Below are 14,761 nucleotides of genomic sequence, written 5' to 3'. Positions count from 1 at the left end.
ACTATGCTAAACACTACAAATGGTATCTCATTTTGGGGGAAAATAACATCACACACAAATGTATATTTATGCATATGTATGCATATACATACACACATAGGTGTATATATATCTATACATATGTATGTGTGTGTGTGTATACACACACATACACAGAAGGTAAATTGAAAGAGAGTGCTAAGAACTAAGAGGGGCAGGAAAATTGTCCTTTAGGATCCCCCCTCAGATGAGGGGCCGTCATAGTTGTATCTTGAAGGAAGCCAAGGAGAGTGTATTCCAGGGTTGATAGGGTTTGGAGACGAAATGAAAAGTTTGTGGGGAAGCGAGTAGTTCATTTTTTCCCAAATTTAGGCTGCATGCAGGAGAATAATACGAAATGAATGTGAGAGTGGATGAGTGTTACTGTAGGCTGGAACTAGGGGAGGTTAGTGCTTACTCTAGAAGCAATCAGGAACCACTAAAGATTTTTGAATAGAAGATCGACATGGTAACAAAACCGTGCCTTAGGCAGATTATTTTCATAGTTCTTTGGATGACAGTTTGAAAGGGAAGAGCTGGGAAGCATAGAGGACCACGTATGCTAAAGCAGTAAGGTGTGAATGCTGTCTGAGTGAAGACAAGGGGAAGGATGTGAGAAGTAATAGAGATAAATTTGACCAGACTTGGGGGATGGGGAGAAGGGAAAAGTCAAGGATGACTTTAGGGCTCTGAACCTGGATGGTGCCCTCAATGGAAATAAGAAAGTTTGGAGGCAGTGATGGATATAGTGGGTGTCATAGATTTAGAGTTGAGAGATCATTGGTGACCTTAGAGTATTTTCACTTGAGTCATTGTATTAAAAGCTAGATTGTACAGTGCTAGGCTGAAAACAAGAAGAAGAGTTTGGCATTGAAAGGGTAATAGCTCGGAGGGGTATCAGGGTCAAGTGTAGGTGTTTTTTTTGTTTGTTTTTTAATTAAATTTATGTTTTAGAATCTCCCTCTTAGTCCTGCATGCATTGGTTAGCACAAAGTTGAACTTTATCACAGTCTTCTTTGTAAAAGTTAAAGTATACTCTGATCACTGCTCGGGATAGTTTCTTCACTGTATAGTCCCATGACTGCCAAACCATGGTAACACTGTTGAGTCAGCAATTTATATACAAAATTCAATAGAAAAAATTTACTGAATGTCCTCTGTTTAATGTAAACAAGGCAGGAGGCAAACAAAGAGTTTATAGTAACACTGTTTTACAGGGCCTGAAATGATTATCAGTTGTGTGTTAAAGCACTGGATTATTACCACAGCATAGATATCTGGATTTTTATGGTTTCTTTCAATGCCTATAAACTTCATAATTAAATGGTAATTTAACTACAATGGTAGAGAAAAAAATTTTTTTTAAATATGCAGCACATATTTACACAAATACGCAGCAAAGCTAAAATTCAATTTGGGATCTGCTTAAGGTGATCATCTCAGTGGTGTTTTTTAGTCCAACACTAGCTGTTGACAGTCTTTTATTTAAATGCTCGCTGATAGGAAATAAAGAGCCTTAAATGCAGAACAGCAATAAAAACTAGTTATTTAGTGGAACTTTCCACTGACAAATCCAGATCCAATATTAAGTGACTTTTCATATCTTCCTAAACATGAAAAGTGCATGTGAAAATTAGAAAAAATTAAAAATAAAAGCAAAGTATATCTTAATCGTTAACTTATTTGGAAGAGTCACTGTATTAATATAACAGTCGTTTTCATAAGCAGCACCCATTACAAAAACAAGTGCTTAAGCTCTTAGTTTGATTTCATGGATGAACTAGAACACCCATTTCTGAGAGTGAGAAATGAATAGTATTTGGCTTGAGAGGAAACAGCATCACAGTGACCTCATAAGCATTAAACAATTATATACCAAACATAAGAAAATGTTAATAAGGAAAATTTACATTAATATATTAAATTTTAAATAATCCAAATTAAGTAAACAACTTATACAATAGAGTAAAGAATGCAGTACCTTTGCACACAAACTGACTGATAACAATAGCAGACTGAATGAGACTCCATTGTAAAAATCTTTTAAAGAAAACTACACATGATGTTAATACCACTTTAGGAGCTTGATATTTTTTTTTGTTGTTGTTATTTTACTTTGCAAATTTGGAATGTCATTACAAATTTGGACTAAATTACTTAGAACATATATTCTCTGAAAAGGTGGGAAATCTACTACTGTTAGGAATATTCATAATTGTTTGATATCTTGTTCTTATATAATAAAAAAAAGCTTTATGAAACATAAAAGAACAGAAAAATGAAATAAAAATGAAAGCCCTAGATATGCAAAGGTTTGTAATTTGTTCCTATGAACAGGCAGTGAGTGCAGTCTTCATGTATGCAAATATGTGCTAAGTAAATAGACCTTCTCAAAGAAGCAGTGATAGATTTCCTTTAAAGGACTATAAAGTTCACTTCTTTCCCCTAAATATCTTTAAGTGGACTGGTAATGAAGAAAAAGAAAGTGCAGCTGCTTAACTTTAACAACAAAAAAACTCCTAAACAGACAAGCTTAGAAGAACTGATCTGAGTACTAAAAATCAATTAAATTAAAAGGCTAGGTGGCAGCAGCAAATACTGCTTTGTCCATGAAGCACTCACAACCCATGCCATTTGGATAAGCTACCCAAGAATCCAAGAGATCCCTTCAGCATCCGCTTTCTACGCACACATACACACAGCAATTTACCAAAATCCGTTTACATAGAAGCAGGACATTGAAAGACTATGATTTTTTTTTCCCCTTTAGAATCCTATACAAGAAAGACTTCAATAAAGAAAAGTGTAAACACTGAGGATGTTGGCATTCTGATTGCTGCTTATTAAAGTGGTATTAGTCAGTTCCTTGCCTAGAAAAGGTGTTTTTTTCTTTTGTTTTTGTTTTTTAAAGGCTAGAGGAGACCTGGGCATGTGTGTAGGCAGCCAGGAAGGAGCCAGTAGGAAAGTAGAGACTGAGTGTGTTGATAGGGAGGTGGGGAAGGGAGTTACGGGAGGGATGTTGGGGGAGGTGGGGAAGGGTGCTCATTGAGACAACTGACAGGTGTCACAGCGAAGACAGGAGGAGTTACAATGGAGGGTATAAACAGATGGGTTTGCCATGGCAAAGAAAAAAGACTTTTTTTTTCCTTGGAGAGGAAAGAGGGACTGAAAGAGGGGAGATTGGAGTAATATAAAGGGGTTGGGAAGTGTGGATTAGGGGATGATAGAATTCAAAACAAATGGAAGCCATTTCCTTAAGTAGGTGAGCAGGAAGAATGGTGAGTATAGGGGGCTTAAGAAGGGAAGGAACGTTTTAAAAAAGCTGTTGTCGAGGTCATGGCAGAATTAATTAAGATTGAATAAGAACATTGCCATGCAGCTGTGAGGGCCCAGTTGAGATTAGATAAAATAAATCTTAATAAGACCCAGTCAACATGCCATAGTGGTGTGATTTCCTCCAGAAGTAAGTGATGGAGATTGGAGGAGGCCACTTGGCAAAGGATTGGAGGTGGAAGACAGTAAATGGACTAGTCAACTATAAATAGGGTCAAGACTCTGAAGTGAGAAAAGTGAGGCCAGAGGGGGATAATGGTCCAGGGAAGCAAGGAAGAGGAGAGATACTGGTTTGTCTTTGTTTTTGAGGTAATTGGGGTTAAGTGACTTGCCCAGCGTCACACATTTAATTAATGTCAAGTGTCTGGTCTGAGACTGGATTTGAACTCAGATCCTCCTGACTCCAGGGCTGGTGCTCTATCCATTGTACCACCTAGCTACACCCTGAGATACTGGTTAGTAATAGGAGATATACTTAGAATCATAAAATCATTGAATGTCAGAACTGGCAGGCATCTTAGTAGACAGAGCACTAAACTTTTTTTGTGGTAGCAAAGGATATAAACAAAGTAGGTGCCTGTTAATTGGAGAAAGCTGAACAAATTATAGTATATGAATACTATTGCACTTTGAAAAACAGTGAACGTGAAGCATCTGGAGAAACTTGGCAAGATTTTTATGAACTGATGCAGAATGAATAAAGCAGAAGCAGGAAAACAGTGTAAGCAATGAGCATGATAAAGTAAGGGAAACCCAGTTCTAAAGACCACAGAACTGACCCGTGCAGTGACCAAACCTGGCAGCAAAGCATACCTGCCTCTTCCTCAGGGGCAGGGGACTACAGCTGTGGAATGAGGCATACATTACCAGAAACAGCCACTGGAGGGGCAGCTGGGTGGTACACTGAATAGAGCTCTGTCCTTGGAGTCAGGAGGACCTGAGTTCAAATCCAGACTCAGACACTTAACACTTACTAGCTGTGTGACCTTGGGCAAGTCACTTAACCCCGATTGCCTCACCAAGAAGCCAAAAAAAAAAAAAGAAACAGCCACTGGATTTAAATGAGAGAATCCCAGATCGAGAGCTTGAGGGGACCTGACAGGCTGCTACGTGGTCCAGCCCCTCATTTTACCTGTGAGGAGGAAACTGAGGCTAGGAGAAGGGAAGTCATTCTCCCAAAGCAGGAAGGGGCAAGGACACAAAACCAGGACCTTCACGCCAAACCCACACTCTTTCGACTGTACACACTGCTTCTGCAGTGGATTAATTTTTTACTTTACACGTGAGAAAGTAACATGGACATTTAAAAAATAATAATCCATTAAAAAACCCCTTTTTTTTAAAGTTCTGAAGTTGGAGTAAGGGGAATGGGTTTAGTCCTATTTCTGACACTCACGTGACTCTAGGGAAGTCATTTGGTCTTGATAAGCTTCAGTAACTTTACCTATAAAATGGGGATATCTGCCTCCTAGGGTTATTGTAAAGAGCAAATGGGATTTTGTAAAATGCTTTGCAAACCTCAGAGCACACAATAAAACTACTTATTGTTTTGCAGAGGAGAAATTTGAGGCACCTTACTCAGGGTCACATACTAAGGGCAGTGATGTTACTAGAACCTGGGTCTCTTGACCTTTCCTGCCCTGCTCCCCCTTATCTTGGCCACTCTGCCTTACCGTGTTTTTCTTTCTGCTACGCCTAGCATGATAGCCAATATCAGGCTGGCCCTTCTGGTGGATGAGTATATTCAAGAAAGCACATTGCAAAGCCAGCCATTTTCTTGGGGTGCATAGAATTAGAACAAAGAGTCAGATATTTTGAGGCATTATTTCTATCAAGTCTGAAGAATTGTCCTGCAGCTGCAGCTATTTCTATCTAAAGACTATAGATGGTGAAGTAGAAATAGTGCTTAATCTAAAGACTTGGGTTCTAGTCCCAGCTCTGCTTTTTTTTTTAAGCTTCTTGGCTATGAGTAAGTCAATTACTTTTTCTGGACTTCAGTTTCCTTTTCTCCTAAATAAAGAGGATATATACTTGAAAATCCTTTTAGCTCTAAGAATCAATGGCTCATGACTTGTGGGGGGGAAGTATGTGTCTTCTAGGTACCCTATCCCCTGGAGAGTCAGGATTAGGAAACTGATAAATCAGAGGCATGTCATGGACATTGTTGGCCTGGATTTCATCTAGGCATTTGACAAAGTCATTCCAGATATTGTTGTGGATAAGATGGAGAGATAGGGACTAGATGATATGATGATTAAGTAAAGTTTGGAACTGGTTGAGTGACCTGACCCAAAAAGATAGTTAATGTATAATTGTTATCCTAGGAGCATGTCTCTTGGGGCGTGCCTTTCCTTAACCTTGTTCTGTTAAGAATTTTTTTTTATTAATGACTTGTATAGATAATATGGTTATGGAATTGGTTCTTGATAACAAATTTGGGAGTAGTTATTCTTTGAATGATGGAATAATAATACAAAAAAAAATCTTTACAGGCTAGGAGCATAGACTAAACAAGATTCAGTTTAATAGGGACAAAGGTAAAATTAAAAAAAAATAATCCATTGCATAGGTATGGAATGAGAGAAGTGTGGCTAGACAAAAGTTCATTTGGAAAAGACCTAGTGGTTTTTGTGGATTTATGGACTCAGCAACATGATCTTAGAATACATCAACATCCTCAGATCCAGAATGAGGAATGTGATAATGCCCTTTTGTCAGGCTGCATCTAGAGTTCTGTGACTAATTCTGGCAACCACATTTTGGGAAGGATTTTGAAATCCTTCACATCCACAAAGGAGGTGATCAGGATGGGCACGTAACACTAAGCATGTCTTTGCTCCCAACTTTGCTGTTTCTGTTGATAGCGCCAAAAAATCTTCCCCACCACCTCCGTTCAAAACCTTAAAATTCCCTCTGATTCTTTTGTCTTCTCCCTACCCTGCTCCTATCCAGGTAATTGCCAAGTCCTATTTATTCTGCTTCTTCAATCTTTGTGTCTGTCTCCTTATTCCTACTCACATGATCACCACCCCAGTTCATGACCTGAGTATTTCTTGTCTAGCTATTGTAGAAGCTGGTGTCCATGCCTTCTCATCTCTCTTTATCATCATTCACATACTATTAATTTTCCTAGTGCACAGGTCTGACCAGATTGGGTATGTTGTAGAGGGAATTTTGACATCTTTTTCCTATTCTAAACTGTAGATTTTGTAAAGGCAAGGATTGTTCCTTACCTAAACTTTATATATTTCCCCCTTTTCCAGATATCCTCACCTTGCATAGTACTGTGCACAGAGTAGGCACTTAATAAATGTTTGTTGAATGAATTTGAAATTTACCCATGGGTCAGACTGTAAGACCTTTGAGGTCCCTTCCAATTCTGGGATTGTCAACTTGGACTCTAGCTTTTTCTCCCTAGACTACTGCTTTTTTTTTTGTCTCGCTTGGTGACCTCATCAGCACCATTTTAGTTATTTATTTATTTAATTATCTCTGTGGTGATGACTCATTGATTTATGTATCCAGCCCTAGTTTCTCTCCTGAGCTCCAGTTTCACATCACAAATTACCTACTGGACATTTTGAACTAGTCTCATATACCTCTCAAACTCAAACATGTCCAAAACAGAACTTGTTATAGTCCCTCCCAAACCTCACACCTCTTCTAAATTTCCATATTTCTGTCTCCTAGGTTCCCAACCTTGCTGACATCTTTTATTCCTTTTTCTCCCTAACTCCACAAATCTACTCAGTTGCCAGATCTTGTCATTTATACCACCACATTGGTCCCCTTGCATCTCTTGCATCTGCCTCCTTCTTTCCATTCAGATAGCTAGCATCATTGCTTAGGCCTTACCACCTTTTCACTGAACTATTTCAATAACTTGTTAATTGGTCTATGTGCCCAAAATCTTTTTCCTCTCTAATCTTTCCTTCACATAGCTGCCAAACTTATTTTCTGATTCCCAAATTTGACCATGTTCCCTATAGTAAACTCCAGTGTCACCTTATTGCCTCTCTGTATAAATTCTCCTGTTTGGCATTTCCCTTTACAACCGGGCCCCTTCTTACCTTTATAACTTTATTGCATATTCCGCCCTCAGACACACAGAGGGTCTGCCAAACTGGCCTTCTTTCTTCCCGTCCATCTTCCTTCAGCTTGCCTTGGCACTGGCTCTGCTTCCTCACCTCTCTCTCCTGGAGCCCTCGTTTCTTTCCAGACTTAGCTCAAGGGCCGCCTCCTACATGAGTCTTGTCTCGATTTTCCCAGCTGCCGCTGCCTTCCTCCCAGATCTACCTGTATGGACGTTGGAGCTCTTTGAGGTCATCAAGGACTCTTTGAGTTTTTGTCTTTGCATCCACAAGTACCCAGCATAGTGTATGGCACATTGTAGGCAGTGTGTGTGGATCGGCTGATTCATTCTGTTCGTAGGATCACAGTTATGGGACTGAAGGGAACCCTAGAGGTCACTGAGTTTGACCTTACCCCTTTTTTACAGAGAAGGAAATTTATCCAGCGAAATGAAATGACTTGCCCATGGTGACACTGGTAATAGGCAGCAGAACTGGCAGTCTACCTAGGTTGTCCAATCCTAAAGCCAGGGATCTTCCATAACCCCATGTGAGCATGCTATTAGGTGACATATGAATAGAAGCCCTTCATCTTCACAGAGCTTAAAGAAAGTCACATTTCAGATACTCTTGCCATTTACCTTTGAAAATTTCTGTGAGGTAGGTTAGTAATAACTCGTCTTATGAGCAGAGGCAGCTAGGTGGAGCACTGGCCTTGGAATCAGGAAGACCAGATCTGGCCTCAGACATTTACTTAAGCTGTATGACCTTGGACAGATCACTTAACATCTGTCTGCCTCAGTTTCCTCAACTGTAAAATATTGATGATAATAATAGCACCTACATCCCATTTGAGGATAATAATAGTATCTACATCCCATCTACATTTGCTGAGCGAATGAGAAAACATTTGTAAAATACTTAGCACAGGGCCTTTGTCAGTAGGCTATATATAAATGCTATTATTATTATTACCAGGGAAACAGATTCCAAGAGATGAAATAGTCAAATCTAACATTTATCTGTGTGTCTACATTTTATGATAACTTGATTCACTAAAGTCTGCATCATGGCATCTAGAGGTGACCCTGAAGGCTATCTTTGCCAATGAAAAATTAGTTTGGGCAAATAACCAAGCTGGAAGGATTTCAAGTATGGGCCTGGTGATTGAGTCTGTGGTCTGAAAACCAGCATACCTAAGTTTGGAGAAGTTCATCTCCAGAGGATTGATTACTATTCGGGTGCTATAGCCACCATTAAGACACTGAGGTGTTAGAATTTGTAATCACCCAAGCTTGAAGCACTGAAGCATCCATTGTACTGCTTTGTCTATTTACTCTGATGGTTGGAGATCACAGCTTTCTTTACAGTTACATTCTAGTCAAGCTTATTTAAGTAGATATGGGGGGGGTATGCCTTGGTCTTTGTTTCTTTTATTGATTCCCAGATTATCAATCATCAGTTATTCCTCCCTCTTGCAGTGCATTTGAGAAGATAGCACTTTATTTTCCTTTAGCTACCTTTAGATTGGTGTCTCCTTGAGAGGATTTTGGGGCTATCGTAAATCTCTCTCATCCACCACCCATTTATAAAGTATCTCGCTGGGCTCCTGTGGGTTAAAGCTTCCTTTTACAGCTGGCCATCTCATCTATTTTATGTTGATTCCTATTTAGCTTAAATTTCTGAGGCTCACATTTATCTTTTACCTTGCTTCCAAATGCTAGCAGCTGCCTATGGGGGGGGGGCACCTGCAGTGTCTCTGTGCGTGGACTGTGGGAAACCGTGTCCTAGGAGAATAAAAGTTCTCATATTTCTAATGCTTTACAATTCACACAGAGATTGCCTAGCAAAAGCTCAATTGAATTAGGCCAGCAGTTATTAAGTGACATATATACAAGGCACTGTGCTACATTTTGGTGATAAAAAAGATACAGATGAAACAACAGTTCCTGGACTCAAAGACCTTACATTTTACTGGGAGATACAATGTATGCACAAATGAGGCTATTACAAGGAAAATGGAGGGAGAAAAAGTGGAAGGGAGCCACATCAGAAACTCCTTAAAGGAAGGCAAGGATTCTAAGAAGCTGAGCTGCAACCCAGAAAGCTCTCATTAAGCTCTTCTTGTGTTCAAGGCAGTATATTAGAGACTGTGGGTTTCTTCAGTGTGGGAATCTCCAGGTTTGGAAACTTTTCCCACTGATCATTAATGGAGATAAAAAAAGCTCAGTAACTTAAGAGTCTAAGAAATTTCCCAGGACACTTCAGGATTAACCTGCTTGCTCACGGTCACACACACTAGTGGGTGTCAGAAGCAGGACCTGAACCCCAAGGCTGAACACGGACACCAAAACTGGCCTTCTATCCACTAAGCCTCCTCACTAGTGTTGGGTGCTGATTGTCTTTGCTGAAACAAAATCAAAATGATCTCTTCCTTTAAGGAGCTTACATTCTGGTGAAGGTATGCCACAAGTCAGCATACAAGTTAGCAAATTGAAAGTATGTATAAAGTAATGTCAGGCAGGAGAGTGTGCTAATAAGTGTGGGAATTTGGTAAGGCCTTATGCAGGAGGGAGCACCTGGAAGTAGGTTCCAGATGTGGGGGCAGCCTGTGTGAAGGCAGAGATAGGGAATGGAGGGCTGAGTTTAAGGAACAGCTAGTAGAGCAGTTTGGTTGATAATACCTAGGGTTTGTGAAGGAGAATAATGTTGCATCAAGTCAGTTTATTAAGCCTTTCCTATGTATAGGCCAGTCACTGGTAATACAAAGAAAGGCATAAAATAAAACAGCCCTTGCTCTATAAGCCTGAAGTCTGATGGGGAAGAAAACACAAACAACTGGTTACACATTGGAGATAATCTCAGAGGAAAGGCACTAGAGTTAAGAAAGACTGGGAAGGGCTTCTTGCAGAAGATGGGGCTTTAGCTGACACTTGAAGGAAGCCAGTGAAGGAAGCCAGTGAAACCAGGAGGCAGAGATGAAGAGGGAGAGAGTTCCCCACACATTGAGGGGTGGAGTGGGGCGGCCAGTGAAGTGGAGTACTTTGTTCAAGGAACAAGTAGGGAGGCCAGTGTCGCTGCATCTGATATGTGAAGGGGAGGAAGATATAGGAACCCTGGGAAGGTAGGAAGGGGACAGGTTATAAAGGGGTTTAAAAGCCAAAAGATTTATATTTGATTCTTTTTTTTTTTATCCATGGATTTTCTTTACTCATCATCTCTTAATTTCTCTCCAATTATTACTGGAGGGAATGAAAGTTGACTGTTTTTTATTTTTGCAATGTGCCCATAAGTAGAGGCCATTATTCCCAAACACTCCACTGATGCTCTACTTTCCCTTCAATCTTATTTCCTGCCTTGAGCCAGACTGTGCTTTAAGATTGATCAGAATACACTACTATAGCCCCAAAGTAAAAAACAAAAAAAAGTTGTTACAAATTCTACATACAGGCAAAATAGGTTTACTGGAATGTCTTTAGTCACAGTTGAAAGTAGCAGTATTGAAAACATTAATTTCTCCATAAATATATGGAAATCATTTCCAAAACCTATTTTTTACATGAGAAAAATTATACATCTTGTAATCATTAACTGAATGGTTGCCATCCCTTTTTACATAATGTTTCACCTCTTATCTCCCATCCTATCCCTGAACCTGATGCAATAAATCTCCACCTCTCTAGTTTACAGTAGGAAATTGTGTTAAATTATAAATATCATCATCAATGTTTAACTCTATATACAAATAATATATTGGCAAGTATCTAGTTTCAAATTAGGTTCCTATAACATGGCAAAGTAGATGTTTCTGTTTTAAAATAAATCAATGACAGAATATTTTGGTGAAGGGGAGGAGGCTACTCAGGAACTTGTCAGTGCTCCAATTTGGACTGGACACTTGCCTTTTTACTTCTTGAGAAAAAACACTTGAAAGTCATATACATATTTCATTAAATTATGCAGCAATATTCTTTTTTTTTAATTGTCCCAGAACTGTATTAGAGATCTCTGGTCACCGAATCAAGTCCGATATTTCAGGACAATAGGAATGATAATCACCAGCAAAAGGATAACAGCAACCTGAGCCATGATGGCCTTCATTTTGCATCCACACCACCACATTTGTCTTCCAAGCTGTTTAGATCTGTTGCTAAAAGCTGTTGCATTATCTGATAAGCTTTCTGATTTGTCTTGTAGCTCATCCAGTCTCTCTCCTCTTTCAATCACTTTTGTAATATTCTCTTGCATGACATCAATTACTTCATCCACCTGATTCTGTATATGCCTAATTTTGTCGTGTCCAGATGGGCCCCTTAGGAAAAAAATCCTCTTCTTCTCTGAATCTTCTTCCAAAAGATTTCTCCTTTCATTTTTCATGGAACCAGTGACATCATCATCATTTAAGTGCCGCTTGAATTGAGGAGGCATCTTTATTACTCAAAAAGTTGTTTTCCTTTTTTCCCAACTTTAACAGGCAGATATATACCACCTGGGCATCCACCAGGAGGCTTCTGCTCGCCCCTGGGAACCAGGCCGGGCTGGGCCGGACTGGGCTGAGCTGGGCGGGGGGAGAGAAGGGCTTATATTTAATTCTTCCAGCATTTGGGAGAAGACGAAAGATAAATGTAAGCCACAGATTTATATTTGATATTTGATTAATAGAGATGATAAGGAACCACCGGAGTTTATTGAATAGTGGGATGACATGGTCAGACATGTACTTAAGGAAGATCAGTTTGCCAGCTAAGGAGACTAGAGTGGGGTGAGATGAATTAGGGAGAACAGCCAGAAGGCTACTGCCATAGTCCAGGCATGAGGTGATGAGGTGAGCGTGAATGTGGTAGCAGCCTTAGAAGAGAGAAGGGGGAATACATGAAAGATGTTAGAAAGGGTAGAAGTAATTATTAGATATGGCTGTGAGAGTAGGAGTTGAGGATGGCACCTAGGTTGCCAGCATAGGTACTGGAAGGGTGGTGGTACCCCTTGTTAGTAATAGTGAAGTCAGGAAGAGGAGAGGGCTTGGGGGTTGGGGGGGTGGGAGGTAATGAGTTCAGTTTTAGACATGTTGAATGTAAGATGTTTATGAGGTATCCAATTCTAGATATCCAATAAACATTTGGAAATGAGAGACTAGAGTTTGGGAGAGAGATTAGCTCTGGACAAATAGATCTGAGAATCATCTTCATAGATATGATCATTGAATCCATGGGAGCTGATGAGCTCACCAAGCTAAATAGTGTAGAGGGAGAAGAGAAAAGGGCCCAAGATAGAGCCATATATTCTGTAGGGAATGCCCTCAGTTAGTGGGTGAAAACCTGGATGAAGATCCAGCAAAAGAGACTGAGAAGGAGTCATCAGATAGGGAGGAGAACCAGGAGAGAGCCATGTTACAAAAACCTAGAAAAGAGAGAATATCAAGATGAAGAGGGTGATTGACAGTGTCAAAGGCTGCAGAGAGATCAAGAAGGATGAACTGGAATGGTAAGTGGGAACCAGATCGTGAAGGGCCTTAAATGCCAGGCTAAGGAGTTTGTGTTTTATCCTAGGTGTTTTTAATAGAGGAGCAACATAATCTGTCTTAGATTATTTTAGCAGCTGTGTGGAGAATGGGTTAAAAAGGGGGAGGCTATAAGTAGGGAGACCAGCTCAGAGGCTGTTAGAAGTACTGTCCAAGTGAGAGAGGATGAGGACTTGAACCAGGGTGATGGCAAAGGGTGTCAGTGATGTTGTAGAGGTAGAATTTGGAGGAAGTTTGGGTTTAAGGAGAAGATAGTTCCATTTTGCAGGAGAGATATTAGGGTTGTATACTTAACCTTTGTGAGTGGATGAGAACTCCAAGAGAAAATGGAGAGAGATGTGAAGAGGAACCCCATGCTAAGGGGGCAGGAGATGGACAATGACCCAGCAAAGAACCTTGGGAAGGAGAGATCAGACAAGTAAGAAGAAGATTGTAAGAGAGCAGTGTCATGAAAGCCAAGGAAGAGAGATCTGGAGGAAGGATGGTCTACACTATCAGAAGCTACAGAGGAAAGGTCAAGGAGCATGAGGACTTAGAAAATCCTTAGGAATTAGCATTTAGGGAAGTTGGTTTCAGGGGTGGGGAACCTGTGGTCTTAAGGCCACATGTGGCCTTCTAGGTCCCCAAGTGTGGCCCTTTGACTGAGTCCAAACTACAGGCCACATGTGGCCTCAAGGCCTTAAGTTCCCCACCCCTGATTTAGAGGAAAGTGTAATTTCAGTTTAATGGTGGGATGAGCAGCTAGGCCATAAGGGATTTAGAAGTGAGCTGTAAACAGGTAAGGAAATAGAGGCTGTAAATGAAGATGTTGTTTTGCGGAAGAATCAGGGATTGTCAACAGCATTGTCTCTGTCATCTTTTCATTTCATGACCTTGGGCAAGTCTCTGAACCTCCTTTTCATCTGTAATATTATGTGTTTTAAGGCTTTTAAGATGCCTTCTTCACAGCAATTCTGCAATGTGTGTAATGGATTATTTGTTCAGAGAAGTAAAGTGACTTGCCCATGATCAAAAGACTCAAGTTCTTGAGGTAGGATATGAAACTGGTTCTTCTGACTACCAATCCATTTTGTCATGCTGCCTCATCTATAAAACAGGAGTAGTCTTTCAACCGTCATGGGGTTCATAGAACAACCCAATGAAGTCACAGATCCAGAGCTGGAAGAGGCCACATCTCATCCACCTTCTTTTTACAGATGAGGAAACTGAGGCCCAAATGCTTAATGGCAAGTACCTTTTTAAGTCCAGCTATGGTGATTATTGACTATGATTATAATTCCTACTTTATGGATGGGGAAACCTATGGAGGATCTGCTTGTAATCACAAAGCTAGAAAGTGGCAGAACTGGGATTTGAACTTGGATCTCCAGACTTCTACCCCAATTTTGTTTCTGCTCAGCTATTTCTACATCTTTAGGTGCCAACTACCCTAGCCTTGGATGTTCCAGTTAGTGTTTAATAAATGATTGTTGGATTGAATCAGAGCAGTTGAAATGCCCGAGGAAAGTGCTAATGAAGTATGGAATGATAACAGGGATCTTTTGGCAAAGTGGCTGAACTCCAAGTGACATCATGTTGTTGAGATGCTTAGAGTGAGCACTAGGACCGTGGCCAGACTGAAAAGACAGGCACGTCACCGAGTGTTCACGCTGGACTTCTGTGGCAGTTTATGTTTAAAACGTAATGTCTTCACTTGGTTTAAAATACTGGTTTCTGTCAAAGCCAGCACTCCTGTAGCTCCAACGGCTTGAGAGGAGGTGTTTTTCCAATCCTTGAACATTCATCAGCCTTCTGTTCTCCTTTAATCTTCCCTCTTAATCGC

At 40.2% G+C, this 14,761-nt stretch overlaps 1 protein-coding gene and 1 pseudogene across 1 annotated transcript in view; one reads left to right on the top strand and one right to left on the bottom strand.

Moving 5' to 3' along the window:
* MPG (N-methylpurine DNA glycosylase) overlaps positions 1-14,761 on the top strand; it is a 71,664-nt gene that overhangs the window by 8,972 nt on the left and 47,931 nt on the right. The window lies entirely within an intron of this gene.
* Positions 11,207-11,849, bottom strand: LOC110221898 (vesicle-associated membrane protein 4 pseudogene; annotated as a pseudogene).

The sequence above is a fragment of the Phascolarctos cinereus genome, unplaced genomic scaffold, assembly GCF_003287225.1.
Source record: "Phascolarctos cinereus isolate Bilbo 61053 unplaced genomic scaffold, phaCin_HiC Scaffold_4;HRSCAF=312, whole genome shotgun sequence".
Taxonomy (NCBI): domain Eukaryota; kingdom Metazoa; phylum Chordata; class Mammalia; order Diprotodontia; family Phascolarctidae; genus Phascolarctos; species Phascolarctos cinereus.
This window is presented reverse-complemented; position numbering and strand designations above follow the sequence as displayed.